Source organism: Tamandua tetradactyla, chromosome 12 (assembly GCF_023851605.1).
Source record: "Tamandua tetradactyla isolate mTamTet1 chromosome 12, mTamTet1.pri, whole genome shotgun sequence".
NCBI classification, from domain to species: Eukaryota; Metazoa; Chordata; class Mammalia; order Pilosa; family Myrmecophagidae; genus Tamandua; species Tamandua tetradactyla.
In genome coordinates this window covers 71016303-71041503 of record NC_135338.1, presented here as the reverse complement: position 1 = coordinate 71041503, position 25201 = coordinate 71016303, and the positions used below count along the sequence as shown (strand labels likewise).

Here is a 25201-nt window from a genome sequence, read left to right as displayed (position 1 = left end):
TCACGAGGGTGACATTTTAAGGGAATGGCATATTTTATCTTGCCTCCCACCAGATGGGGCGGACTTCCAAATGAAAGTTGTTTCATGCCTTTTATAGCAGAAGTTGTACTTTAAACAAGAAGAGTTTTCAACCTCCTTGGGCTTCTGATGTCTGTTCCAGGAACTCTTGCCCTGTATTCTGCAAACATTCTGGAGTTGAGAAAAAAGTTGAAGCAAAGCCTATAGGAATCCTTGTGGGATGCTAAACTTTGACAGAAAAGGCCATTTGGTTAAAAATAGATGTCTGCAATGAGATGGTAGAAATTCCATATTCACGTTAATTTGAGTCAGGACTTCCACCCTCCTTTCATCTGTAAATTCATTAGTGGAGCTAAGACTTTAGCAGGTAAATGATTCTTTGGAGCCCAGACTAAGATTCTATCTTAATTAACACTCAATAGATGGGAGGACTGATTTTCATCAGAGGAAGAGCTTTTTGGCAATAACAGCTGAAAGTTCCTGTTATATTTAGAATGTAAATTGTTTAGTGTTTAGAATTAGGGTTATTGAAGTGTGATTTATGAGTGCCACTCCCTCCTCCCCACCCCCACCTTTTAAAGTTTCAAATGGGATACAAAAATAACTTGTCAAAGCAGGATGGGCATTCTCAGATTCTGAATGAAAATTACAAAAGGAAGAAGCTGCCCTTTGATATCTGATCATGTCAGGTGTCTTTTGAAGAGCCACGCCCTGGAAGGGTTAGGGTGGCAGAAAGAAGAGGCAGTGGAAGTAATGGGAAGTGCATCGGAGGTGCATGCAGTTTCTCTCTTTTTGGGGAAAGCCATTGGTTTTCACACACTCCTGCCTGAAGCTTCCATGCCCTCAGATAATACCCGCGGGAGTTTAGTTAGGGTTTTACGGTCTCCAGAGGTGAAATGGTTGCTTCTTCTGTGTTACTGACTCGGAAAGAATGGACCTTATGACAACATGGCATTTTCTTTTGGGTACCAAATCAACTGCTTTATTTCCTGAATGTAGGTGACAACTGCAGGTGGTAGGGTAAGTGTGATGGTGCAAAACATACCCTCAGAAGCCAGGCTAGCTGGGTTCAAATCCTACCCCTTTCACTTAACTATGACCACGGGCAAGTTGTTTAAGCTTTCTGTGCTTCCAAAACAGGCAACAGACGTCGTAGTGGGGTCTGGCACTCGGTGAGCATGCTGGCAGTCTTTTATTTTTTGATGCAAAAGTATTTGTTTTGTTTCATTTGTAGATTATGGATCTGTGAAAGCCACATTATCTTTGGACGCAGATTCCCAAATAAGAGTGTGAATCACCCCAGGATCTTATAAACTGCAGATTCTGATTCAATGGGTGAGGGGCGGGGCCTGAGAGTCTGCCTTTTTAACCAGCTGCCAGGTGATGCTGCCACTGCTGGTCTGTGCGTTTAAGGAACACTGTTCCTTAAAACATAGTTAAGAAAAGCAGAAATGTAAATATAGAGTGATATGATATAGAAGGAAGATGAAATGTGCTCTTTTCACTGGGAAAGCTTGTTTTCTTAGTGTCGCGTTCAGTGTCTCTGCGCCAACGATGTGAAAGAAAACCAGACCCAAGGGCATGGATGTGGATTCTTACTCGTTGGTGAGAACCATCGAGAATGCAGGGCAGCACCGGTGTTTGTAGATAATAATTGCTAAAAGGCTGAGAAAATATAACCCCGGCATGTGGGTGTATTGATAGGAATTTGATGTCACAAGGACTCACTTTGATATTACTGCATATTTGTTCTCTGTGTGTTTGCCTCAAGTTTCCTCATTGAAGCTGTTGGAACCACGGAATATCCCTTCCCCTCTCAAACTTCAGTTTAAATAATCAGAACTATATTTGCTTCCCAGGCTGAAGTTCTGTTTATTTTGCAACATTTAAAGGGTAAAGCGTCCTTTTCTTAGTATTTTGATTGGAAGCCCAGAATTCAAATTGGTATCTCTGCCTCCCTGGCTTGAGGCTGAGCGTGCTATCACACGCAGACCACTCTCTCTGTGACGTGTGTGTGTGCATCTGCAATCGCTCCAGAAAACCCCCCTGGCCACACAGTTTGAAGTGAAAACCCAGGCCTGCAGCAGAAATTAATGAGAGGTAACAGGTGTTAAAGAAGAATCTGAGATTCACCCACAGAGGTGTAGCTGCAGGAGGAGACACCCTCCCCACACCAAGGCCCCAGGCTTACCTGGGAGCCCTTGGCTGCCCTGAGCTCACCCCCGGGGTGCCCTATGTATACCCTCTGCACCTTAGATCCAGGGGTTGTCAGCCGAGCAGGCAGAATGCAAAGAGCCTGCTCGTTGAGGGCTGGGCATTGGAGAGAATGGGGGTGCCTCTGGTCCCTCAGTTCCTTTCTTGATGGGGATGGAAGGATCCAGAATATTGGCTTTAGGCAAAGGACTGCATGTAAAGAGGTCCTGAATGGAGATGGCCGGTAGAACTCTGGCTTCTGGCTTTGTCTAGGGCAAAAGAATATATCTGAAATCCACGGAGATTCTTCTTTCTTCACCCCAATCCTTTCCCTCTAGATAGCAAATAGGAATGTCTGTCCAGACTTCAGAGAGGCCTCTGGGACCCTTCCAGTTGTTATTGTTACTTATGGGAACGAAATACCATTTATGTCAAATTAACAGCACAATAATCATTCCTATCATTGAAGCATCAAATTAATGGTGCTGTGATTTTCACTTGATCTCAACTTTAAACTCCTTTCATGGTCTGATGTGTGTGTATTATTTTTGCTCACACCTTAATCAAACTTCTTTGAAGGTGTAGCTGGAAAGAACATTCACTTGGGAAAGCCCTGGGGGTGAAAAAAAAAAACCTTCCTGGAGATCAGCTTTGTAAAAACCTCAGGCTTCCAGACTTGAATGGTTCTGAAAAAGTCAGACTCACCCCCAGCTCCTTCTACTTCCCCCAGAAAGTCTCTTTGTTTTGGTGAAGGAGCAGTCCTTGAGTAGGTGCTTTGCCGTAAATAGTCTGATGCAAAACCACAAGGGAGGCAAGTGTTCAAGCAGATAGATGCAAGTTAGCAGAGAGCCCTTTCTGATAATTCACCATGGATCAGACACTGTGCTATTTGCTTTACATACAAATGATTTTCTCAATTCATTTATCTTTGTCATACCCCAAAAGCAGGAATTGTTAATCCCCATTTTACAGAGGATTGTTGTGAAGATTAAATGAGTTAGTACATGTGCCTGGTATATGCTTAGTGCTACAGAGAGGTTTACTAATAATACTGCTTTTTTAGGCTGAACTGTTGCTCAGAACAGAAATACTAGTTTACATGGATGGGATGGAAAGACCCATTCTGTGCTCTAAGTCTCTCCCCTCTTCTTGTTTTGGTTTTCCTCACTGCCTCTTTCCAAAGCACAGACTGTCTTTCCCCAAACACAAATCAGGACATGCTGTTTTTGACTGAAAATCTATCCACGACTCCCCAACAGCAAGTGAAGTCCAGGCCTCTAAGTCCAGGTCCTTTAATGTCTGTGTCCTTTCGTGCTTCCCTGGGCACCCTCAGTACTGGCTGTGCTGGAACATGTTTCTCCCGACCCATGATGCCTGTCAGTTTGTGCCTCCATGCCACTGTGCCTGCTGTTCCAGCCGCCTGGAATGTTTTTCCTTGTTTGGTCTACCTGGGAGGCTCCAGTCCAAAGCCGCTGCTCCCTGGGGCACTGTTTCTGTTCTTACGTTCATACTGTGTTGCAACTATTTATTTCTATGGCCCACCAAGGGCCGTGGGAACAATTGCAGCATTTTAGCTTTTAGCAAAATGTCTTCTTTTTGCTTAAGTGCTTCACTGATATTTAAATGAATTAAGGTGCTTGGTGACTCAATCTGCTGGATTTTAGCCCTTGAAAGTAGTCTTGAGTCCAGCACAGAGTTTTCTGATTTGGGGGCTTGGGATGGGCAGATGAGTTCAGGTAAAACAAGAGAATGAAGCCTTTGGCCATATCTCCAGAGCCCAAGGTGGTCTTGACAGTCTAGGAGAATTCTCAACACATCTCCTTCTTCCTTCATCTATTTTTTCTTTTGCTCAGACTCTAAATTTTTTGAGCCCCTTCAGGGCTAAAGACTGAAGAACCCAAGAAAATGGGAGAGTGTGTGCTCCCGCGTGCTTTCTGTTGAGGGAAAGATCCCTTGTCCCAACTGAAGTTCCCCCTCACATTTTGTACATTCCCTGGTGAGGCATCGTTTTCCCCTCCAGGGCGCTTCCTGCGGCTTGTGCCCTCCACCCACACTCACCTTGAGCTGTGACACCCCCTCCCCCAGCTTGGACACCCTCAGCTTCCACTGGGACACACTGGCTGCCGGTTTCATATTTATTGAATAAATTGAAGCAAGGTAACTGTTTCCAAATGTTCAGAGATAACGCCGTGAAACCATGGGTTACCCTGACTCGGGAGGATGTGTGTGAGTGTGTGTATATTGTGTGTGTGTGTGTATGGGAGTTTGTGTGTGTTTTTGTGTTGAGGTGACAAATTTCTGTAATCCTCCTTTATAAATGCTGTTGTTCTTCCTTGAACCAAACATTTCTCTGTCCATGTCCTCTAAGTTACTGTTTTTTTTCTTTTGGTTACCCACTTTATTTCGTGGACTTTGCTTAGATTTATATCGTCACTTGAATGAAACCCAGAGAATCACTGTAATAGAGAAAACTTTCCCCTCTTTGCCAGAAATTTACGTGATTCACTCTTGAAATAGGGTGGAAGGCTTTTAAATTTCTTTAATTCCAAGCTGATGTGACCCTTTCTCACTCTGAATTTGTGGGCTACCTCTCTTCTTCCAATCGCAAGCAAACTGTGTTGTAAAGCACTTTTGATTTGTGACTATTAAAGTGCTTATTATATTACTTACCATTATTTTGACATTTGTCTGAACTCCTAAAGGAGAAGGATTGAATGTATATGTATATATTTGTACCCTCAGTGCTTAGCATATTAAAATTGCTCAAAAAAAAGTTTTGTTTTTTTAAAAATAAGGTGTGAATGACAAAAGAATAAATTGCCAGCTGGTTGTGAAATCTCCTTTCCTGAAAATCATCAAGAATAGGATTAACTGAGTATTAAAATGAGCCCTGCCTGTGTTCTCAGAACCTCTTAAAATCTTAACCTAACATAAACCTGATGAAATTTGCTTTCTGATATAATATGCACTTCTTTTCTGCGATTTTTCTCATTTTCAATCACTGAGATCACTGCTTAATATAAAAACTCAGTCTAGAGCTTATTAATTAAAACATATAAAATAAATAATTAACAGCCTAAGTAATATGAATAATTATTACTTAAATTCAATGAGGAATCTTGGCTGCTCACTGTCTTCACTGGGTCAGGCACTGGAGAGGAAGCAAGGGAAATGACTAACATGATTTCTGCCCATACTGAGCTTAAAATCTAGTGAAGGAAGTAGTGATGAAAAAAGTCATTAAGCAAAATAATTACAAATTTTGATAAGTACTCACCATGAAATAGACAGAATCCTGAAATAGTAGATAATGGTAGGGTCACGCATTAGGAAGTGAGGGGCAGAGGTTGAAGTCACAAGTGTCACTATTACTTATCCTGCAGGTCCTGGAGTTGGAAAAAATGTATGTCAACTCTCTAGCCCAGGAGCCCGCACATAGTAGGTGCTCGGGAGCTGATAGCTGCTGAGGTTACTACTTTGTGCCCACTCCTTGCTTTCTGCCCTTGGGTTTATCTGGTCTTCTCCTGATGGTGGCAGTACTACTTGCTTTGCAGATGCTGGGGATGGGAGAAAATACACGTCAACTTTCTAGCCTTAGTGTGCTGAACACACGCTGGCTTTAGCAATGTAAAGATCTCCGTTAACTCATTCTCTAGGCCCAGAAAGATGCCCCTGGAAACTGGTTGATGTAATGGGTGAAGACCAGGCTTGGGGTCCACCAGGATCCCCAGTATTAAAGTAGATAAAAGCGGGGCAGCTCAGATAAAGCGGGAGTGGGATGTTTAGAGCTTCCAACCTGCTCCTCCTATACCAAAGTGTCAGAAGAAAGATGGGCTTAGAGAATGGATTCCAGAAGGAACTGGTACGGGAGCAGCCCCCTAAGGGAACTTGAGTGTTTCCTGCAGCCATAGTTCCCATCTGAATTGGCAGGCATGATGACGGGTACTGGGGGCTGAGAAATGAAGGGAAACTTCTGCAGAGAAAAGTCCTATGAGCTAGAGAAGTGGGCCACCCCATCCCAGTACACCCCTGCCCTGCCCCAGCCTCGCTTAGGAAGGGTGATAAGGGGAGCCAAGAATAGACTGGAAGCCCAGTCTGAGTGTGATTTGTTCACAGTGCAGGCGCTCTGCAGTTGTGCACCACTCCTTGTACACAAGGTCAGCTCTGCAGATATTGTTCCACAGGACAAGTAATAAAATTTTAGGGAGACAGAAAACTGGCGCCGCATATGGAAATGACATACTGGCTCTGGTCAGACTAAAAAGGCCAAGGGGAGCAGTAGCCTTCTTTCCCTCTGGTCCCCACGCACATTCTTGCTGAATCAGCTCATGCTGTTTACCAGTAACATTGACTCAAGTAGAGCCTGAGTGAAGATGTGAGGGGAAAGTCTCTCATCCAAACACCGAGTTGATAGCATCTCATTTAAAATTCCTGCTATTAGATCAAATCAAGTACTGAGCAGCACTGTTTGTACTGATGGGGAAACCTTAAAAAAATATTCTGAGCATTAGGTAGAAATGGAATTAGAGGGGAAAAGCATCAGAAGAAAAAAGATTATTTGGTGTTTTCAGTAGCTAATATTTACGACTCAGACATCTAAAAGCATGAGCTAAAAGTTCCCGGGACAAAAATCATGACCCAACAGGAAATAACCACCATTTGATAGTTCTTTAAGGCAGATATTTTTATGCATCTACAAGCCAATTCATGTGTATATTATTTTCCCTCCTTTTTGAAACATATGGAAGCATATTATGCATACTGCTCTCTGATCCTTGCTTTTCTTATTTAACACACCTTTGAGAACTTTCCATATCAATGTCTAAAGAGTTTCCTCATTCATTTTACAATTGCATGGTATTCTACTATATGAATTAACAGTATTTTGTTTAACCACAATGTACATTTAGGTGGTATCCAGGGTTTTACCATTACCAGCAATGCTACAATAAGTGTGTTTATAAAAGGGTCATTTTACATGTTAGCAAGTATCTTTAGGATAAATTCTTAGACTTGAGTCAAGAGTACATATGTATTTATGATTTTAATTCATAGTGGCAAATTGCTCTCCTGAATGGTTGAAACAACTTTTGGATTTCTTCCAGTCTGATAAGTGAAAAGCAGGATCTCATGTAGTTTTTGTTGCATTTATCTAATCTTAAGGGACAGTGAGAATCTTTTCCTATGTTTAAGAACCAATCAGGGCTGGGATTAGAATGGAGTGAGTAAGGCCTTTTGATATAAAATGTTGAGGAGACTCTTATTCTAGGGTCTCCCCACATTTTGGGCCCAGGTGCCTCACCTGCCTCACCCAGTCCCAGCCCTACAGGGTGCCCTCCTGACCCCGGGACCTTTTATATTTCTTTTTGAGCAATCCTTTTATATCTTTTATGCGTCTTTCTGTTGGATTGTTGGTCTTCTTCTTAATTTGTGGGAGCTTTTTATACATTAAAGAAATTCTTTATTATATGAATTACAGGTTGTTTTTTTTTCCCCCAGATAATCTATTTTTTTTTGCATGGGCTGGCACCAGGAATCCAGCCTGGGTCTCCGGCATGGCAGGCAGGAATTCTGCCAGCTAAGCCACCATCACACCGCCCTCCAGATAGCCTTTTGATCCATGCCTTTGACCACAGAGTTTCGTTTATTTTTACATGGTGAGTTTTTGTTTTGTGTTTTTGTATGGGCAGGCACCAGGAATTGAACCTGGGTCTCCAGCATGGCAGGCGAGAACTCTGCCTGCTGAGCCACCATAGCCCACCTGCCCAGGGTTTTGTTTATTTTTATTTTATTTTTTAATATTTTTGTTAAAAAAATATTTTTGTTAAAAAAGACAAATCTTCACACACATACAGTCCATACACATCATATAGTTGTGTATTCATCACCATGATCATTTTTAGAACATTTGCATCACTCCAGAAAAAGAAATAAAAGAAAAAAGAAAAACTCATTCATATATCCATACCTCTTCCCCCTCCCCCTCATTGTCCACCAGTATCAATCTACCCAATTTATTTTACCCCTTATCCCCCCTATTAGTTATTTATTTTCATCCATATTTTGTTACTCATCTGTCCATACCCTGGATAAAAGGAGACATAAGGTTTTCACAATCACATACTCACATTATAAAAGTTATATCATTATACTGTTGTTTTCAAGAATTGAGGCTATACTGGAACACAGCTCAACAGTTTCAGGTGCTCCCTTCCAGCCCTTCCAATACACCATAAACTAAAAAGGGATATCTATATAATGCATGAGAATAACCTCAGGATAACCTCTTAACTCTGAAATCTCTCAGCCACTGAAACTATTTTGTCTCATTTCTCTCTTCTCCCTTTTGGTCGTGAAGACTTTCTCAATCCCATATTGCCAGGTCCTTGCTCATCCCAGGAGTCCTGTCCCACATTGTCATGGAGATTTACATCCCTAGGAGTCATGTCTCACATAGGAGGGAGGGCAGTGCCAACTCAGCTTAGAGACAAGGGCCACATCTGAGCAACAAAAGAGATTCTGGGGTGTGACCCTTAGGCCTGATTTTAAGTAGGCTTAGCCTGTCCTTTGCAGGAATAAGTTTCATAGGGGTGAACCCCAAGATTGAGGGCTCAGCCTATTGATTTGGTTGTCCCCCGTGCTTGCAAGAGTATCAGAAAATTTCCAAATGGGGAAGCTGAATATTTCCTCCTTTTTCCCCAGTCCTTTTTTTATTTTTTTATTTGCCATGCAGAAGTTTTACATTTTTAAATGGTGAATTTAGCAATTTTCTCTTTTATGATTCTGGATTTTGTGTTAGTAATTTATGGTGCTATTCTTCTGTGTTACATTAATCCATTTGGAATTTATCCTAGTGTATGGTATGAAGTATGGGTTCAATTTTACTTTTCTTCAGATGGCCACTCAGTTATACTTTTACTATAATCGAAGAGTCCATCTTTTCCCCAAAATTTTTGGGCCCCCTCTTTACACATATATAAATACAATGTATATATGTGCTTCTGGACTTTCAATTCTATACCTTTAATCTGTGTGTCTATTCATACATAAGTTCCAGAACATATATTTTGAAAGAAAAATAGAATGTACCAGCTTATGAAGTTATGAAAAGACAAGCTTGTCCTTTGCTTGGGGCTAAGATGCTCAGAGCCTCAAATGGAAACCTTTATCACTTGGAAAGGACAACTGTGCTTAGCAGCCTTAGCAAGACTTCATGTTTATGTTTCTAACTCTACAAGAGAAGAGTCATTCATGACTTTTAGGAACAGGATAGAAGGTTACAGACATGAAAAGTACTCTAGATGAAAAAACCTTGGCAGGCCACATCAAGGTCTCACAGAGGGTTGGGGAAAAACGGTGGGGATGAGGGTGGGGTGGTGAGAATTAAGATTTATTGAAAAACATAGAGAATAAAAATTGTAGCAGGCATTTGCTTTCCAAACTAGGTTTGAAAGGAAAAAAAATGTTGCTTCTCCTCTGGGCAATTCAATTCTGGAGGCACCACCTTCCATGCCATCGTGCAGGGAATATGGAGTTTCTTCAACAAATTTTATATGGATTGTATCAAATTTTTCTTAATTTTATTGCTATGCTGTATGTGTACATATAATAGGAAATTTGCCATTTTAATCGTTTATAAGTGTATACTTCAGTGGCATTAATTACATTCAAATTGTTTTGCAATCATCACTACTCTCTATTTCCAAAACATTTTCATCACCCCAAACAGAAACTCTTGTACCCATTAAGCATTAACTCCCCATTCCCTTCTCTTCTCAGTTCCTGGTAACCTTTCATCTATTTTCTGTCTTTGCGAATTTACATATTCCAGACACATCACTTGAGTAGAATATTAGATTTATTCCTTGGTGTGGGCTTATTTCACGCAGCATAATATTGGTTTTCAAGGTTAATCCATGTTGTAGGATGTACCAGAACCTCATTCCTTTTTATGGTTGAATAGTATTCCATTGCACAGATGTATCACATTTTGTTTATCCATTTATCTGGACATTTGAATTGTTTCCACCTTTTGGCTATTGTGAATGATGCTGTGATGAAGGTGTACACATATCTGTTTATATTTCTTTGGAGTATATAATTAGTAGAATTCCTGAGTCATATGATAATTCTACAGTTAACTCTTTGAGATACTGCCACACTGTTTTCCATAGCAGCTATACCTGTTTTACTTCCCCATCAGTGATATATAAGGATTTCTGTACCTCTGCATCCTGTATCCTCCACATCTGTTATTTTCCTGTTATTTAACATAATAGCCATCCTAGTGGGTGTAAAATGGTATTGCATTGTGATTTTGATTTGCTTTTCCCTGATAGCTAAGGATACTGAACATCTTTTCATTGCTTACTGGCCATTTGTGTATCTTCCTTGGGGAAATGCTTGTTCAAGTCCTCCCCACGTTTTAATTGGGTTGTTTGCACCTTGTTGTGAGCTGTAGGAGTTCTTTATATATTCTGGATATTAAACCCTTATCAGACAAATGATTTGCAACTTTTTTTTCTCATGCTATAGATTGTCTTTTCACTTTCTTGGTAATGTCCTTTGATGTACCGAAGTTTTTAATTGTGATGAAATCCGTTTTATCTAATTTTTCCTTTGTCGCTCTTGCTTTTGGCATCATATCTAAGAATCCGTTATGAAATGAATGCCATGAAGATTTCGCCCTGTTATCTTCTAATAGTTTTATGGATTTAGCTCTGATATTTAGGTCTTTGATCTATTTTGAAATAGTTTTTATATATAGTATGAGGTAGGGTTCCAACTTCACTCTTTCGCCTGTGGAATCCACTTGTCCCAGCACCATTTGTTAACGAGAGTGTTCTCCACTCCCCCCCACCCGCCATGGGCTTGGCACGCCTAATGGGGATCACATCACATATTTCTTTAAGGTTTTCAACCCATCTCCTGATTATTTGAAAATTACTATTTTTTTCACTCGCCTTTCTTGTATTTTATTTTTCATAATTCTCAGCAAAATGCTAGTAATTATAGTACCTAAGGATTTTCCTGACCTGATCTCCTAGCCAAATCCTGAGAGAGTGCTAGGAGGAAACGTTCTTTTTTTGCTCTAACCACGAACCCACCCACATGGGAGATGAGTAATGGCTGTGATGGTCCTTTAAAGGGACTTGAATATCATCACTTAGGTAAGAAGCTCTTGAATTTGAACATTTAGGTTCCAAATATTTTCTTAGCACTGTAGACCAAACCTTAAAGTAAGTTTCCTCCCACTGCAAGAGATATGATGAGCTTTTCTGTGGATAAAGGATCTTTGTACATCTCTGTATCCTTTGGGTTTCAGGTCAGTTTCTGAAAGCCTAACCTAAATGCTTCACACATAAGTGTGAGGTTTCAAATATATGATATGAAATAAAAGAGTACAAAACCTGTTGTTTCGGTGGCACTTGGTGTGATTTTGCTTTTATTTTTCACTTGGGGAAAAGAAGTTTTGGGGGGAGAAGGGGGAGAGGTTTTTTAATCCGCTCAGAGTGAGGCTAGAGGCAATCATGTATTTTATAGATGGAAGTTTATGTCTTACTGCTGTGTTCCAACTTTTATAGGATATATAGCATAGTACCAAGAGAATGTGGTGATCACTTTTTTCCCCTGGAGACTTTAGGAAAGACAGTTAAGGGAAGTTTCCTAGAACTGGTTGGTAGTGACATCTAGTGTTAAAGACAGAAATTACAGATGCTTCTTGTTTTCATTTTTTACTTTTTTTATTAGAGAAGTTGTGGGTTTACAGAAAACGGATGCATAAAAGACAGGATTCCCATTTACCATTCTGCTATTAACACCCTGCTTTGGTGTGGTACGTTTGTTACAATTGATGAAATCACCAGGAGCTCCTTCTTTCAAGCAGCTCCTAAGGAAACTAGTGTAAATTACTGTTGTTTAATTAAGGGCTGGCAACAGACCAAATAGCCCACAAATTGAAATAAGAGAACTGGAGTAATGGGGGCAGAAACTAGAGTAAAAGTGAATTAGAAGGGAGTTTTCTCCTTGATGGCAAAGCCAATAGCCCTTAGGGGCAACTGTATATGGATGTGCAAGGCAAACTGCTCTTTAGATTTAGTTCCAAATCTTTTTTTCCCCCTTCAGTTCTGCCCTTCTTAACCGATAGAGTACCGTGCAGTAGCCGTTATGACCATGGGCTCAGGGTCTCTGCTGTCTCATGTGTTAGCTGGAGTCTCTTTCGTTAATGTTAACTTTTCTGAGCTCCGTTTTCCACATATGTAACCTGGGGATGACTACGGTCCTGACCTCCCAAAGTTGTGAGGATTACATGAAAAGATGCGCAGTCCATCCTTAGCACAACACCAGGCACGGCTCAGCGAACATTTCAATAACTGTTAACTGTTGTGGCAATCTAGAGGGAGGAGCTGAAAGCTGAAGATTAAAAACAGGACAAACAAAACTCTTTTCAGCCCTTGGTGGCTTTTCTCTTTGATTCTTCCCTGTCTTGCCCTTGCTGTTTCTGCTGCCCAGCAATCCTTTTCTTCCTTTGTCATTGGGATAGGTCAGCTCTTTGCAAAACATTCCCTCAATTTCTGTTCCCAGTGTCCCCGAAGACTTTGTACTGGATGTTCTTCTTGTTTTTATTACATTGTCGTGCGGTTATTTCTTTTCACATCTGACATTCCTGATAGACAATGAATGAGCCCCTGACTACAGACTGACCGAGCATAGGAGGTACTTAGGAAATGTTGAGAGAACTGATGAATGTACAGGCGAGGGAGGAGTAGGAGAGAGGTGAGAAGAGGGCAGAGTAAAGTAAGAGTGTGTGACAAAATGTAATTGAATCTAGATGAGTATATGGATGTTCATTGAACTATTCCTGCAGCTTCTTTTAAATTTGAAATATTTCAAAATACAAGTTGGAGGGGGAAAAATGAGATTTACCCTATTTTCCATTCTGAGTTCAAAGTATTTCTTTTTACTGGGATCTGACATCTGTCATAGGCCCCTTCTTCCTGGCCTGTGCCACTCTCACTGCCCATGAATGCCATCCAGGTCCAAAGGGTGAAGCTGACCTGTGCCTACAAGTCTCTTTGTCCTCATCAGCTGGGATTCTATATGTAATTAGGGAAAAAAAAAATTCCTCCCCTTGCATCCACAAGCAGCTTTCCTGATGTTGCTTGGAAGCCATTTTCTATTCTGCAGTTTGGTGTGTGGAGGGAGAATGTTGAGTTTTGGCGAAGAGGAAGCTCAGCACTGAAACAGTCTTTTGAAAATGCATATTCAGTTCAGAGCCAAAAAATAAAAAACAAAACAAAAAAGCAAACTCTGCATTGTGACGTCTAGTTCCCCCTGCTGGACATTTAGAGAACTGCAACATCCCAAATCACTTAAAAAGTTCGTGTGTGTGCTTTTTGAAAAGCATAAAGGATGCATGTAATAGGGAAGAGGGGAGGCTCTACCCTACAGTAAAGGGCCACCTAATCAATAGAGGAAGAATTTGAAATGATGGAATCACATGCACAAAAAAACAGTACATGTACAAAGCTGTATCCTATCTCATTCCCTTCTGCAGCAAATACTGATTAAACTGTTACACCCTGCATTGAATTAAAGCACAACAGGCAAATGGATTTCAACAGTTACAGCCACATAGCAAACACTCTTTAGAGCTTCTGTTCTATTTTATTCTTTGGGAGAAAAGTTTTGTGGCAAATCCTATAAGACCATCCCACACTCCTGCTTGCTTGAAGAAGAGGCACTATTTCTCAGTTGAAATTTTTTCTAATCTATGATTAGCCAACGTTGATGTGGGACTTTTGAAATACTAGATCTTTTGTCAACATAAAAATCCTAAACTAGAGGTCTTCAACAGTGGAAATAGCTATCTTTTGTGGTAATACGTCCCCTATTAAAAGTGATGTCAGTAATTAGCAAGTGTGTCTAAAGGGAGGGACCATGGACGAGCAGGCAAAGTCTGGACACACTGGCAAACTGGTGCTAGAGAAGGGGCATTTGAATTGAATGCGAGGTTAAACAAGATGACCTTGAAGATCTCTTTCCAGGTCTAAGATATTGTGAATTAGGAGTTCTAAAGATTTAAATGGAGAGTCTAAAGCACTGAATCGATCTGAAGCGTTCTAGACTGATACCACCTCCTCTGTGAACACAGGTAATGTTTCTAATCTTATCCGTTATTTGTAAATGTCCTTCTCATTCATAAGACAAAGTTTATCAGGAGAATCAGTGTGTCCTCTGAGCCCAGGCCCCTCTCTCCTGAGCTCCAGACTCATATACTAATTCACTCTTTTACCTTTCTACTTCGATATCTCAGGCTCAACAAGTTCAAATTAAGCTCAGTGTATTTCCTTCTTGCCTTGCTTGTTTTCTTGATGTTGGCAAATGGTACCTCCATTCAACTAGTCACCCGCGCCAAACCAGTTTGATGCCTTCCTCATTCTTACCATCGGTGCTGGTTTGAAAGGATTTATGTACCCTAGAAAAGCCATGTTTTAATCCTAATCAATCTTGTAAAACAGGGTTTCTTCTAATCCCTATTCAGTACTATTGGTTGGAAACTTGATTAGGTAGTTTATCTTCATGGATATATGACTCGATCAGCTGTGGGTATTAAACTTGATTAGATGGAGACGTGTCTTCACCCATTCTATGTGGGTCTTGATTCGTTTACTGGAATCCTATGAACGAGGAGACATTTTGGAGAGTATTCCTTTTGAGAATAAGGAAAGAGCTACAAAACCATGACAGAAGGACAGGAGAACCACAGAGTCCACCACCCAGCGACCTTTGAAGTTGAAGATGGAAAACACCTCCAGGGGAGCTTCATGAAGCAAGAGGCCTGGAGAGGAAGCTAGCAGATGCCGTGTTCACCGTGTACCTTTCCACTTGAGAGAAAAACCCTGAACTCCATCAGCCTTCTTGAATTAAGGTATCTTTCCCTGGATGCCTTAGATTGGACATTTCTATGGACTTGCTTTAATTGGGACATTTTCATGGCATTAGAACTATAAACTTGTAACTTATTAGATCCTCTTTTTAAAGGCCATTCTGTTTCTGGTATGTTGCATTCTGGCAACTAACAAACTAGAACACCATCTAAGTTCTCTGCCGAAATTCTGTACTTTCTACATCCTGAAGTCTTTTGTGTCTGCCTCTTCTCTACCTTCTCTAAGACATTGCTTCCCTTCAGGTCCTCACTCATTTATTCCCTACCATTGGACCGGTCTACTAATTGATATTCTTGTCTTTTTTCTTATTCTCTTTTATTTGAGCTTTCATTTTGTTTCCCAAGGGATTATTCTAAAATTAAATTAGAGTAAGTTACTCCCCTGCTTCTGAATCCCCTTCCCCCATCCCCATTGTCCACAAGTTAAGGTCCAAACTCCTTTGGCCACATTCAGTATGATCTGTGATCTAGCCCCTACCTACGTCTCCAGACTTAAAGCAGACATTAAAGCCATACCAAACTGTGTATAGCCCTCTGAATAGGCCATAATTCTATTTTAAGCTTCTGTGCTTTGTCCCTGCTTCTTCTGCCTAGAATGCCTCTTCCTGTTTGTATACCTGGCATGGCTCAGCTTAGGTCTCATCTCCTCTCTGATGATATCATTCTTTGTCCCCAGAGAGGGTGTCCATCTCTCTCTGGTGTGTCCCATGTAGACTTTTATCAACACACCAGTAATTCCTTATTGATGCTTTTAGTTTAAATGATCACTTCCCTATGGATTCCGAGAAACATTACAAACTAGGAACCAACCCAGACTTATGTATCTTTGATCCTCAGCTGTCTGACACAATGAATGGTCAGCACAGAGTCAGTACTTACCTATATAGGCAGTACTCAGATGAACACAGCCGTCTATTATGCAGTTGTACTGGAGATCACCATAAGCGACAACACTGTTCATCTGAAACTACTGGTGTCAAAGGACCCGTTCACTTATCACCTGGATAGTCCCCTGACATCACAACTGCATGGTAGAAATGCATCATATTTATAGAAACATCCCCGAGCCCATGTTCTGATCACCATCTTGTTTAGCAAATGGTTCCATATTTTCTCAGAACTTCCTTCTGGTTATTTCTAAATCATGATTGTCATGTAGGCGTCTGCGTATCCAAATCTGGATAAGATATAGATCATTGTGATGGGTGCCTGGGAAAAGGTGATTATTTAACTTCATGGTTGAAATCTCAGAAAAATTGTAACATTTTCAGACTCAAACCCATGACAGTCCATGAGCTCCTTATGATACTGTCATTTCTTTGTACATGAAAGCATTAAGCATGGAGTAAACTCTGCTGTGCCCGATGATGGATCAGTCCCTACTTTACCTTCTTTAGCAACTGCATGTTGACATTCTCCACCTAGATGTCCCACCGGGACCTCAAACGTACAATAATTGAAATGGAATTCATTCTTATCATTCTCCCCAGCAACTGCACAAGAAAATAACCAATTTTCATAGATGATTTCTCCTATGTCTCCTTGAACAACATCCAACTCGAAATCCAGGCCAGAAATATGTATATCATCCTCGACTCCTCTTTTCTTGCTCCCCATCATATCTAATGGTGCTGAGATCACGAGGAAAGTAGCTCCCTAAAAGCGTTGTGTATTTTTCTCTTCAGCCCCCTTCCCACTGCCACTGCCTCTCTTCAAGCCTTCCTCATCACTATATAGGTAAGTAACACAACCTTTAACTGGTCTTCCTGTCTCTAGTGTTACCCCTTTGTATTCAGAATTGCCAGTGGATCTTCTAAAATACAAATCTCAATGTGTCACTCATCTGATGAAAAACTTACAATGGGTCCCCCATGGTCCTTAGGTCTCTGCTTAATTTTCCAGTGTCACACCACTCTTTCACCTTATTCATGGGTCTTTAATACCTATAGTTCTTGTAGCAGGCCATCTTATGTCATTGCTTTTTGTTCTTTTGGATTTGCTGCTGCTTCTGCCTGGAATGGAATGCCTTCATAGCAGAATGCTTTTGGCCACAAGTAACAGGAAGCCTTATCCAAAAGGATTAAACACTGACTGGATTTGTTAACTCCTCTAACAGACGTCCAGAGGTCTGGTGGTTCCAGGGTTGCTTAACACAGTAGTTCAGTGTGTTATCAAGGACACAAGTTCCCTTCATCTTTCTAATCTGCCGAGTCTGTGTGGCCTCCTCAGAAAGTGGAGTTTGCAGGATGTCTGCCACTGGTTTAAGCATCTCTGCAGACATGAAATCCAGCAGAAGAAGGAAGAGCCAATTATTTCTTATGCATCTCCTTTTTAAGAGGGTGGAAAACTTTTCAGACCCCCTTACAGCAGAATTTGCCTTCTAGCTCATTAAACAAAACTGAGTCTCTTGCCCATCCCTAAAAGCAATCACTGGCAAAGGCAGTTACCGAAGACTTGCGAGGCAGGAAGAGAAGGGCACTAGAATGAAAACTAAGGCACTGAGGGCGTGGAGTAAGGGGCAAATAGCCATTGTGTTAGGTCTGCTTCAGCCTTCTTTCCCCCTTTTTAGGCTGGTTCCCAGTCCATCTGAAATATTCAGCTGAAAAATCACCTCTCAAGAGACTTCTCTGACCACCTCTCCTTTCTGATACCTTCTGATGATTAACACTACCATAGCTCTTATTTCAGACCGCAAGTGCCTTGAGGTTGGACAACCTTTTAGCACCTGGCACAGTTACTGTCACATAGTTGATTCTCTGATATTTGTTGAGTAATAAAATGAATGAGAAAAAAAGGAAAAGAAAAAGAAAATGAATGAGAGGACCAGAATTGCTGTATCCATAAGGGATGACTTTCTGTTTGCAACAGAAACCCTACAGTAGGGGTTTAACCAAATAAGAGTCAGTCCCTCCCCCTCCTGTAATGGGAACTCCAGAAGAAGCAGCTATAGGTGGATGAAGATGCCCATCAAGGACCGAGGCTCCTTTCTACTCTCCTGAGCCTGTGACTGTGTGTTCTCCTGAGCATGAGTTGACTGGTCTACCTCCAGGCAGGAAGAGCACATAAAGGGCACCAGGTACTTGTTGGCAGAATCTGTGCCTTTTCCTCAGAAAATAAGTGTTCTCAGAAGCTCCACCTCATTCAGTTCTGCTTCCATCCCATTAGCCAGACCTGCATCTGGTGTTATGGGGACATCGCCAACACACATAAAGTCGGGGTGCTGTTCGTTAGGAAAAGGGGGGAGGCCTGATGAGGTGCGTGTGCACTAGAGGTGCCTGCCTTCGTCTCCTTCAAAGGATCTCGAGATAATTTATTCTTTATTTGTTGGTCCATCTGCCTGCTTGAAGCAAAATAGCAGCCATGAGAAGGCTTCATGTGAAAGTACCGTGTTTTCTCTTGGAAACAGGCCTTCTAAGAGCAGCTCATGTATTGTTGCACGTCCTCATTGAGAATGTGGAGAAAACCGAGGCCCTCAGAGGTGTTTGCCTAGGTTTAGACAGGAATTCAGTGACAGAGACTGGTTGAGAAACAGGCTCTCCTGATCTCACGTCTGACTCCTTTGACAGCCTGGAGCGTTTGGTGAGTTCACTGCCTATGAATTTGAGTTAGCAGAAATTAGGTTTACTAACGTCTTTTTTCCACTTGTACGTAACAAATTCTTCGAAAAAAATCCCCCGTATTTGCATGATTTGCTAGATACAGTGTCCAGTACAGAGTCCTGTCATGAGGGACTTAGTTCAGTCCTTCCTGCCTTCTCTGCAGGGACTTCACAAAGGTGGAAGAAAGAACAGTGAACGCCAGGTTCGCCTGCGTGGCTGCAGTTACCTCCTTTGACACCTAGATGGCACTCGTGCATCGATCGGTTAAATGGTCGACTGCTGTTGCTCACTGCTGGGTAGAAACTGACAAATTCTTGAAACAAGGTGGTGAAAAGTTAAATATAGAGGGCTTTCAGGCATGGCTGGGTAAATGGATTGGTCAAAGGAGAGGTGGTGAAAACTGGGGCCTGGCTGTAAGCACATTTGATGATTACATAGAAATCCCATCGCCTCCTGTTCATTCTCCCTCACATCCCTGTCCCCTGCTGGGCCGACCACAGCAGGCAAAGTAGAAAACACACCGGCCGTTCCTACCTGGGTGTGCTGACCTATGGGCGGCCTATTCACTGCCCCAAAAGGTCATCTCGGAGGATATTCTCTCCCCTTATGGTGATTTCTCTATTAAATGGAGAAGACTTGGGTGTAGGCTTGAAGCAGTAACTAGAGCGATTGAATTTAGAATTATTCTTATAAACACAAGCACATACATGACTGTCCAAGGTGTGGGAGTGTGTTGGATCCTGTTTCTTTAAGAACAGGGGCTCTGGAGCTAGAAAGACCTGGGTTCCAGTCTAGATTCTATCACCCACTACTGTGGGGCCTTTGGTAGGTTAATTAACCTCTCTGTGCCCTAAGGAAATAGGGATAATAATAGACCCTACTTCACAGAGTTATTTTTGAGGATGAGTGAGATCATTCTATGTAAACCACCTAGGACTGTGTCTGATGTACTGTTAGGGCTCGAAAAAGTAAGCTGTTATTGCCATTTAATCTAAAGACATGAAAGCCACAAAGGTCGGTGATGAAAATGACCTTATTCTATACAGACATTCCCTGATGGGTTTACCATGAGCTGTAAAAAGTGTTGCGAAGCAAAATGAGAAATTGAATTGGGCAATAAACTTATTATTACTAGGTTCAAGTTGAAACAGCATTTTAGAGAAACATAGAGTTACTCGGAGGGGAAATTGATTGGCACTAAACACACACAGGCACAGAACTCCTAGGACATGGAAGCAGTCAGTTTTAACGCCAGCTGGTACCTGTAAGATTGACAGGCCAAAGTGGATGCCTAGTTCATTAGGTAGTTTTGACCCCAGGAACAGAACAGGATATGTGGACATTTAGAAGAAAACCACTTGGGACAGGAATCTATCACCATAGTAGGATTGAGCAAGGCTTCTTGACCAAAATGGGGAATAGAGAAATGAGACAAAGTAAAGTTTCAGTGGCTGAGAGATTTCAAACAGAGTCGAGAGGTTATCCTGGAGGTTATCCTTATGCATTATATAGTCATCCCTTTTCAGTTTATGGTGTATTGGTGTGGCTGGAGGGAAGTGCCTGAAGCTGTTGAGCTGTGTTCCAGTAGCCCTGATTCTAGAAGACAGTGGTATAACTATATAGCTTTTACAGCGTGACTGTGTGGTTGTGAAAACCTTTGTGTCTGATACTCCTTTTATCCAAGGTGTGGACAGATGAGTAAAATAATATGAATAAAGAATAAGTAATTAATGCAGGGGATAAGGGATAAAATAAATTGAGTAGATGGAAATACTAGTGGTCAATGAAAGGAAGGAGTAAGGGGTATGGAATGTTTGAGTTTTTTCTTTTTTCTTTGTATTTCTTTTTCTGGGGTGATGCCCATGTTCTCAAAGTGATCACGGTGATGAATACACAACTATGTGATGATACTGTGAGCCACTGATTGTACACCATGTGTGGACTGTATTGTGTGAAGATTTGCCAATAAAAATATTAAAAAAAAAAAAATCTATCCCTGTGTTAAAGTGACGTGGTTTGGGCCTCTGAAGTCAGACCACTGTCCAGGGCAGACACAGAGCACCCAAAGGGAAGTGTGAGGTGTGAAACTGGATGGGCCAAAAGAGGGAACAGAGGAAAGAGGGCTTTGGTGTTGCAGAAATATATGCAGGTATAGTCAAGGGGGTCTGCAGAGCTGTTGCTTCCCTCTCCAATCCCGGTTAGGCCAGCATGATCAATGCATTAGCTAGCTGCAATCCATATTGCTTCATTTGCTAGTTGGCATTGCTGCTGGAAGGAACCTGGGCTTGGAAAAGGTGGAGACTCACTTTGCAGGTGTCCTGGGATTGTGGAGGGGGAGTGAGGAGTAACATTGGAGTCTGAGGATCTTTTTTCTTGACCTTTGTGCTGGTTTTAAAGGAAGTATGCCCCCTAGAAAATCCATGTTTTAATCAAAATTCCATTTCATAAAGGTAGAATAATTCCTATTCAATACTGTATGTTTAAAACTGTAATCAGATCATCTCCCTGGATGATGTGATTTAGTCAAGAGTGGTTGTTAAACTGGATTAGGGGACAACATGTCTCCACCCATTTGGGTGGGTCTTGATTGGTTTATTGGAGTCCTATAAAAGAGGAAACATTTTGGAGAATGGGAGATTCAGAGATAGCAGAGAATGTTGCAGCACCACGAAGCAGAGAGTCCATGAGCCAGCAGCCTTTGGAGATGAAGAAGGAAAATGCCTCTCAGGGAGCTTCATGAAACCAGAAGCCAGGAGAGAAAGCTAGCAGGTGATGCCGTGTTCCCACATGCCCTTCCAGCCAAGAGAGAAGCCCTGACTGTGTTCGCCATGTGCCTTCTCACCAGAAAGAGAAACCCTGAATGTCATCGGCCTTCTTGAACCAAGGTATCTTTCCCTGGATGCCTTAGATTGGACATTTCTATAGACTTATTTTAATTGGGACATTTTCTCAGCCTTAGAACTGTAAACTAGCAACTCATTAAATCCCCCCCTTTTAAAAGCCATTCCGTTTCTGGTATATTGCATTCTGGCAGCTAGCAAACTAGAACAACCTTATTTCTAGACAGAGTTGAGGGAGAGTAGAACAGGCAACAAATGGAATATACATTGAACTTAGGCTCAAAAGATCTAGCTTCCATCCCTTATATGATGTGTGCTCATAGACAAGTTGTTTTGACTCTGAGCTTTGGTCTTCTCATTTGCAAAATGGAAATAATAATTCATATAACACCCAAGATAGTGCAGCAAGTGTAAATCAAACAGCCACTACCTAGAATCTGTGGGAATGTAACTTTCTTCATCACTGATCTCACATTGCTCACGAGCAGTACCCTCTTTCCACTTGGGAGGCAGAGTTGCCAGGGCACAGATCTGCTAGTTAATCTTGCTGGTTAAAGATAACCTGGTCATTTCTGATTTAAAAGTCTCTACTGGGATAAATTAGTCTCTTTGTGGAAAGGGTCTCTCTCGCAGAATTTCTCCCTCCTTCTTGAGGGTTTCTTCTCATTCTGTCTCCATCCACCCTCCTGGGTGGTGTCTGGGTAAAGGAGGAAGCATTTGTAGCATCTGACGTTGCAGGAGACAGCTTGGTCCCCCCGTGTCTTCCCTGCTGGTTCTTGCTGCCGGGTGTGCTGTAGTTCACGTTGCTTGGCCTTTGAGCATCTGCTCTATTTTCACTACATCTGGTCCCGGGTGTGCCTGTTTTCTCTCCATGGTTGAGCTTTGTGGGCCTTGGTTCCCCCCCGCCCCCAAGCTCCCCCATCTCACTAACTCAGCCCTACCTGGGTCCTCATGTGTGCCGCAGATGCCCACAGGCCTGCCACATCCCCAGCAGGCTCCCAGCTCCGGACTGTCCCCCCTAACCTCTGCATTACATACAACCAAAGGCCGGCCTTGGGGACCCTGTCTCCGTTCCTTCTCTCCTAGACTCACCACCGCTTCTTCTCTCCCACAGCTGTCCTGTGTTGTGAGGGACACTCTGACATGGTCTTCCAGTTTCCAGTTTCCCATGTGGAAACTGGGACCAAAGCTCTGGAGGTTATAGTGCCCCGCTGATGTCTCTGCCCTGGGCTGGTTGGGGTCCCCTGTGGCAAGCTCCTGCTCAGGGGCTCGGTCACCTGTTCTCTGCAGTGTGGCTTCCAGTCACACCTGGTGCTCAGACCCCAACTTTTGGTATCCCTTTCAGAATGCAGAACTTCTTTCTCTCTCATGCACCGCGTTCTCCAAGCTAGAAGTCTTTTGCTCTCAGATTTTTCTGTCTGGGATGGGCTTCAGGAACTGACTCATCATCTCCTTGGTTCTTGGCGGGTAGAGGACCATGATGCAAAATGGTATTACCTACCATAAGTGAATAGTACATTGGGTAAGAATTTCAAATAGTATGTGATGACATTAGCTGATGTGACATTGTTTAATCTATGCCCAGCAAGCAGTTGGTACTTAGAATGTTTCCTAATTTTGACATTGAGGAACAGCTCTGACCTTGGGTGACCTAAAGAAACAAAGCTGAACTAAACCAAAATAATGGTTGTCTCCCTTGTTGGAGGCTTTGTCCTGCAGAGGTGTGATATTCAGACGTGGAGGGATGTGGGTACACGCAGTTGGGAAGGTTCTAGGGTGGGGATCTAATGGGTAAGTACATTGAAGATCTTTGTATGATCATTCCCTTCTTATACAGAATGACCATTGCAGGGGCCTGCTGGCAGCCCCCAGCAGAGCTCCCCTGGGCATCTCCTCCAGGCACGGCCATGTGGGACATTTGTTGCAAATGAACCTTGGTGCCCGCAGTGAGTCAACGCTCCTTCAAGAACTGCGTGGAAAACAACTCAGAAGAAATGTACATTTAAAACCACTCTTTCCTCTCTTGCTCCTCTAGGAAAGAATTTTTTGGGGAAAAAAAGGAGCAAAACTTAATGCTCAAGTCAAACAAGGCAGTTTCTGTACATTGATGTAACTGGATAGCTTTGCAAGAGAGGGCAGGCTCATCCCTGGGCTGGGTCCTGGAGCTCGGCCGCCGGAGAGGCAGGCCTGGCCCCTAGCCCAGCTGTGGGGCTCCGGGACTGAGCTGCCCGAGGCCCTGCATGGGACACCTCACTCTTAAGATACCCTAATTTATAGTTAACGCCTTTTAAGCAAACAAGAGGGAGGGGGAAAAAAATCTGGTTTATATTATGGCAACTTGCAATAAAGGGAAGTCTGGGAGTTCAGTGAAAAAATGTCCCAGGAAAAGAAAGCACAGCCCGTTAAAATGCATTCGGATGGGCAGGAGGTGATTGAAGAGAAGGCGTTCTCAGGGCGACATTGGCGTCTTCCCTCCCCCCGGCCCCTCTCCCCCAACAATCCATCCCTGACACTAAGGTCATTCCAAAGAGGAACAAAATTAACGAGAATTTGTTACCAAGACAGGCTACACTGACTGCATAAATGAAAACACCAAAGCTCAGTTGGCGGGATCAGCCCAGGGTGAATAAATAATCACGCCTTCCAGAGCCAGGGGTGCTTTAGACCCTTCCGTAGCTTTGATTCTCAGTGTGGATCGGCTTTGGTTTGATGTGAGGGTCACGGAAGCTCCTTCTTTCTGCCCCCCAGACCTACCTTTGCTGTCCCAAAATATCTCCCTCCTTTGCTGATCATTTTGGGACTTAATTTTCTACCTTTTGTAAATTCCTAGCTGGCTCCTCTGGGCTGGTGCATCTTGCACAGCTCCCTGAGCTTCCAGGAGGTGCACAGGGCAGAGGGAGGAGGAACACAGGGAAACAGAACTTTGCTTTCCCTCTTCTGCCCTGCACTGGAGACTCGAGTTTCACAGTTACTAAAGCGGAAGGGTTTGGGGTGACAGGGCACTGAGGGGCTCATCATATATAGAGAATGTGTTCACTTGAGATGCCAAGGGAGATGTTAATTTTTCTGCTTTTGGTTTTTTAATTAATAAGAGTTTATTTTTTAGGGCAGTTTTAGGTTTACAGATAAATTGGGCGGAAAGTACAGAGAGTTCCTATATACTGTTCCCCCACCTTTTCCCCAATATTTACATCTCATTAGTGCAGCACTTTTTTTTTTTACAGCTGATGAGCCAGATTTTTTTTTTGTATGCTGTATGGTGGGGGGATCACATTTCATTCTTTTGCCATATCCCATTATTGCAGCACCATTTGTCGGTTTTTTGGGGGGGTGGGTGGGCAGGGAAGTGCATGGGGAATCAAACCCACAGTCTCCCGCATGGCAGGCAGGAATTCTACCACTGAACTACCCTCGCACCCTCTAATGAGCCAACTTTATTACATTGTTATTGACTAAAGTCAGGGTTCACTTTTTGGGTTATAGTGTTTTATGGATTTTGACAAAGCATAATATCATATCCACTATTATATTATCATGCAGAGTCTCATGACCCTAAAAATCCCGTTCTTCACTTATTCAGTCCCTCCCCAAAAAACCCTGAA

At 42.4% G+C, this 25201-nt stretch overlaps 1 protein-coding gene across 4 annotated transcripts in view; it reads left to right on the top strand.

The window, feature by feature from the left end:
* THSD4 (thrombospondin type 1 domain containing 4) overlaps positions 1-25201 on the top strand; it is a 691564-nt gene that overhangs the window by 300232 nt on the left and 366131 nt on the right. The window lies entirely within an intron of this gene.